Genomic DNA, 6,214 nt, shown 5'->3' with positions numbered 1-6,214 from the left:
AAAGGCTATGTGCCGCTAGGCGCCAGCGCAGAGTCAAGTGAATCTGCGTGGCTCTTGGGTATAGTTGTGAGTTTAGGTCTTTGGGTAAGTAGTATTATTTATGAAACAAATTATGGATCATTGGACAAAGGATGAGGATAGTTTATTTATGACATAGTAGTATTAATTCATTAGGGGTTAATTGAGATTTGGGAGAATTGGGATAATAACAACATTGCCATGAAGACATAAGTAACTTAGAGTTTTGCTAGATTGGAAGGTATCATACACTTAGGAACTGGAGTGTCAAGGACAAATTGCATCAGTTAATAAAGAAATGATAAGTGTGAATACTTGGGGCTGCCTATGTGACAACATTTAGGGAATGAATGTATACAAGATGATTTATGACAACTAAAGTCATTGTTGACAGTAATCAACTATGTTATAGGACTCTGGATGAGTGACCACGTGGGTAGTGTGGGTGCAATTGCGCTTGGACCTGAACTAAAAATGGTATTGTGCATGTACTGGTGTAGCGCCTGGCGGTGAGGTATGAACTGCCAGGCGATAGCTACAAAATCAAAGGAGACTTGGTACGCATGGTGCCTGATGGTGAGTGTGGTCCCGCCAAGCGATGTCTGCAACGTTAGTGGGTTTCTAGGCGCTTGGCACCTGGTAGTACGTGTCCCCCACCAGGCAGTCTGGAAGAGTTTTTGCCTACCGGCTCAGGAGCAGCGCCAGGCGATAATGCAGAGGCCAAACTTGTGTTCGCTTGCTTTGGATGTGCGTGGTCTACAAGACTTTGGTGATATCTTGAAGGTCGGCTTGCTGGTGTTCCTTGAGTTGTGGCTCAGAACGTATACCTTGAGTTGTGGCTCGGGATAGGGGTTAAGCACGTGGCATTCCTTGATATGCTGCTTAGAATGACATCTCTTGAGTTGTGGCTTGGGATGGCGAATGAATACGAGGAACTCTTGAGTTGTGGCTCGGGTTGACGAGTGTTGCTGGTGTGAGTGTGCGAGTTGTGGCTCGAGTGTGCGAGTTGTGGCTCATACGGCAGGTCCAGATAGATTGCCCTCGTTGGTATAAGTCCAACGAGTTTGGTAGTTTTGGGACGTTACGAATGATATTCGTATTGGGAACTCCACCTGGTATTACGGAGTGTGGTTCGTAGCATGGTTTCCCGCACGTGCTCTACCAGTTGTGGTTGGTAGGTGTGGCAGCAAGACATCTCGAGGTACTCATCAAAAGACATAGAACATGGGTAACATGGTGGTAGCCATGTGGTGTGGAATCAAAGGATAAAAATTCCTTTGGTGTAATTGTATTGTTTATATATATACATATATATATATATATATATATATATATATATATATATATATATATATATATATATATATATATATATATATATATATATATATGAGTGTGTGTGTGTGTGTGTGTTTGTGTATTGTAAGCTCACCCTATCTGCTTGTGGTTGGCAATGATCGTGTACGCGGTACACGGGAGCAAATGTTGTTGCAGGTGGTTCTAGTGAGGCATAGAGCCAGAGCGGAGGAAACTCATGGGAAACTGTTTTATTTGAGTTTTTATCATATATGGTTTTGAATAAAGTTGTAAGCTATTATGAGACTGATTTAGTATTTTATTGGGCTTTAAGAATTTTTGACATTGGAGTTGACTCTATTATGTAATAAAAAATTTTAAATTCCCAGTGTTTTGGGAATTGAGACACAATAAATGATGTTATTTTATTATCTCTATTTTATTTTATTAAAAACTCGTAATATTCGATCAGGATGTTACAATAAGTCACATGATCATCGCCAAACACAAACCGAAAGGGTGAGCTCATAAATAATTAACACATAAGTTAATAAAATCAAAATACACCTAAATGTTTTATTCCAGTTAGTTTTTGGCCAAGATCTTAATACCCCAATGCTTTTCAACCTTTAATTCACACAAATAATTGACCATGAAATCAGGATATGTGATGCTCACACGAACCTCCCCGCTCGTAGTCCAACTCTACGGACCTCCCCGCCCGTAGTTCAACACACGTGATCCACAAGCTACGAACCTCCCCGCTCGTAGAATCTCTCAAGTGTGAGCACGAAACATACGAACCTCCCCGCTCGTATCCCCACACGAGAGTACCAGGATATGAACCTCCCCGCTCATATCATCACGTGTTCACCACCATCCATGAACCTACCCGCTCATGGCACAATATCTCCTGATCCAAGTCTCACACCACAACATGATAACGAAAATAAGAAAAATTCTTGGCTGCAGTGCTATCGCCTGGCGCTGCCAGGCAAAAATCCTACGCAAACTGCTTGGCGGGACATCCTCACTGCCAAGCACCAGGCTTCAATCATACCCACTATCTTAGAGTCCATCGCCTGGCGGGTCACACCTTACCGGTAGGCAAATGCATTGTAGGAAAACCCTTGCGAGTCCTACCGCCTAGCAGACATCAGTAGTCTGCTAAACACCACACCAATAGCACAGTTATGCTGGTTTTGGCACCCAAAATAGATTGTTATTCACTCTCAATACTTCCAAATACACACTTGCATATCCGAATCTGATTTTAATTACCACTCCATACATGGTTCACTTACCTATAACTCATATTCACAATTTCACCATTACAAGACTTGTAATTCACCAAATACTTTATCATTACACCATGCCTTAGTCAAGCTTAGGAAAATAATACATTATCCATTATCTCATTATCTCATTATCAAACACATGATTCTGATACACTACAGTAGCACCACACCTTCCCCTCAAATATTCTCAAATTACATCTAAACAAATATGAATGATACCTTAATCCTCTATTGTGTAACCTTCCCGCATCCCACAATACATACTTAAAGCAAGCTATATTTTTCAGAACCTACACTCTCAATTAGAATAAATCCATTCCATTTTACAGTACCCTTCCCACATCACTTCCAAATTACACCATTAAATAAGCATCCATCATATACTTTTTTCATTCACTCATTCTAAACCACCGAAGTTCACTGTCCTACTCTCGCCCACATGAATCGATATTAATACTCCATAAAACTCAACCCTCGCGTCACGTTCAACCATAAAGCAAGACAGACAAACTCGCGCTACCACTTGGCGGCATATTACGCACCGCCAAGCGACATATCAGGTTCTGGGAAATTCCCAGATTCCTCCTTTGTGCGAAAGTTCCTTCAATCTTTCCGCTTCATAGTTTTATCATATGATTAGCTTAAATTCAAAATCAATCCAGAAAGTACAATGCACCAACAACATCATTATGATTAATGACAATTTAGACATAGGAATCAGGTCCCTAGTTATCCTCTTTTAAGTTCTCGTATGATCCCATGATCGTTCACTCACCCTTGCTCGAAGGATTTATTATACAACCCCATTTCCATTCAATTTATACATTAATCATCAAACGCAACATACCACATGTAAATTCTAGAAGTCGCAAGATGCTTTGCTTCTTGAAGATTTGATGAAGACTTAATGAAGCTCTATTGAACTATCTTGAAGCCATTACCATTGATATGAAGCCTACATTGATGAAGGAAAGGAGATTTGATGATATCCATGGTGATCAAAGCTGGAACGTGTGCTCTCCATGTAGTTACATCATTTAGAAAGTGTATTTTAAGTTTGTAATTCATGTTGTGGACCTTATAGCATTAATTACATGTAGTTTGGTCTTTATTGTGTTTTTAATCTGTTGAATGGTTTTTCAACAGGATAAAATGTCTCTTTTAGTCTGTTGAATGGTTTTTCAACAGGTTAAAAGGTTGGCTGCAGTAGTCTTAAACTGCAACAAATTCAATCAGTTGATTTAGTTTTTAATCGACTGATTTCACTTAAGTCAAGTGAAATCAACCGATTGATTTGAAAATCAACCTGTTAAATTTCGTAACAGTTTGACTATAAAAGCTGTGATTTTCGAAAAAGAAGTTTGTTGATCATTTTAGAGCACGATTTGGTTCTGGAAACTTGTGGAAACTCTCTCCTTCGTGATCATAGGTGTTGCAGCTATTGAAGATTGATCTTGGATCAATTCTTGGATATTTTGGCTTGGTTTGAACCTTGGAGAAAGTGGTTTGTGGTAGGCTAGGTTGTGCTACCATTGAGGTTTGATCTTTCTCAAGCTTTGTGTGTGTGCCTGGTGGTTTTCCAAGTCTGCAAGAGGGTTCTTGCTGTGCTGGTGTGATTCTTGTGTGATTCAAGAGTCTTTTGTGGTGTTTTTGCATATTTTGGAAATGTAAGGGTGGATACTTTGTAAAACTTTTGAAATAGTGCAAAGTCAAGCTAAGGTTGCCTTGACAAACTGGATGTAGCTCAGGTTTGAGTGAACCAGTATAAAATCTCGTGGTGTCCTCTCTTCTCTAACCTTTCTCTCTTGCATTTTCATTTTAAAGTTTCAAGAACTTGTGCTTTAATAATATTTTTCATGTTCTTACATGTTTTCATAGCATCTGCAACATTGAGCATGTTTGTATAATCATTTGGAACTGGTCTTGATCATTCTTGAGCATTGTTTCTGGTTTAAAATTCAAATTCGCATTTATGCATTTTTCCCAGTATTTCAATCGATTGTTTTTCTGTTTCAATGGATTGATTATACCAGAACAAAATCTGTTTAGTAAAATCAATCTATTAACTCTGTTTTTGATCGACTGAAAGTGTACAGTTCAGTACTGTTTGCATCCTAACTTGGTGATCTATTTCTTTTATTTTGATTCAATTAAAGATGGTTTTAAAAACATAATCAAAATAAAAGAAATACTAACCGTACTCCCCGGCAACGGCGCCAAATTTGATATCGCTGTCGTTAGGCGATCAAATTACCACTACTTTAGCAACTTCAGTATTGCCAGTTTGTAGTGAACAAAATAGTTAGGGTTAAGATAACCCTGAGTCGTCTCACAACGAATACGGAATTGATCTCAAATATTTGATTCTTAAAAATGCAATTAAAACTAGCAACTATAAAAATATGGGGGTTTTGATATGCAAATAAAATGACATGGAAGATTGTAAACACAGTAATAGTAAATAGGTCAATTCCACTGCTTTTTCTAAATAAGATTCTTCATTGGTTATCTAGAGATTATTGTTAAATTAATTATTGTTGTTGATTTACAAATCAATCAATGTAAAGACTCAATTCATTTGTTGGCATCCTCACTTTTAATCAAAGTACAGTCTCAATTAAAAGTGAGAATTGTTAGATTATCCATAGTAAATTCAATCAAAGTACAGTCTCAATTAATTTTACTATGCCTAATCATGTCTATTCCTTTGTTTCTTTACCAAATAGAAAACTTAATTAATCAAAGTAAAGTCTTGACTAATTTTAGTTAAAGTAATTACCTCTAATCAAATTAAAGTCTCAATTATTGGCAAAAACTTATTTAATCGAATGAAAGTTTCTAAACAAAATCAAAGTAAAGTCTCAATTTAATTTAAAAACCTTTTAACTCATATGATTAGCATGCATGTAGATTTAAAATCATTATTTTCTATTCGATTAAGAAGCAAAGGACATAGATAAACAAAAACCACAACAATAATCAAAATAACAAAACATAAATTCATCTAACCTCAGAATCCATTTAAGAAATTACAGTGGAATCAACCCTTAAAGCTTAGCCCTCCATGGCTTTGATGGAATACATGATAATATGATGAAAAGATAATAAAAGAAAGAATGAGAGATGTGGTGGAGACGGTATCTGCCAAACCCAGAGAGTTCTAAGTGTCTAAGCTGTAAGTTGTCAATCGTAAGTCCCCCCGCTTCTGCTCCCTTAAGTCTCTTTATATAGGCTTCCACTGGACTTTGGGCTTTATCTGTCAAGTTGCTAAAATCTTTTATTTTTATTTAATTAATTAGCAACTTAATTCCTGTCCAATTTCCAATTCTGCCCCTCTCATTTAACCATATTTGCAGTTTTGACCAGATTTGATTGCTGACTTTGACCAGTTGACCAGAGTTGACCAGTTTGACTGTCCTATCAGATGCTGACACGTGGCAGTGCATTTTCTCTCTCCAGAATTAGGGTTTCTGCAGATGCAATGGAGATGGAGATGGCAATGACAGCAGACGGTGCAGTTGCTGCCGTTTTCCAGCAAGGTCTTCTTTTCCGGCGTGGTGGTTCTGGTGCGGACGGCGCTGCGTGTTCTGGCTCGCAGATGC

This window comes from Vigna unguiculata, chromosome 6, assembly GCF_004118075.2.
Source record: "Vigna unguiculata cultivar IT97K-499-35 chromosome 6, ASM411807v1, whole genome shotgun sequence".
In the NCBI taxonomy this organism is placed as follows: Eukaryota; Viridiplantae; Streptophyta; class Magnoliopsida; order Fabales; family Fabaceae; genus Vigna; species Vigna unguiculata.
This window is presented reverse-complemented; position numbering follows the sequence as displayed.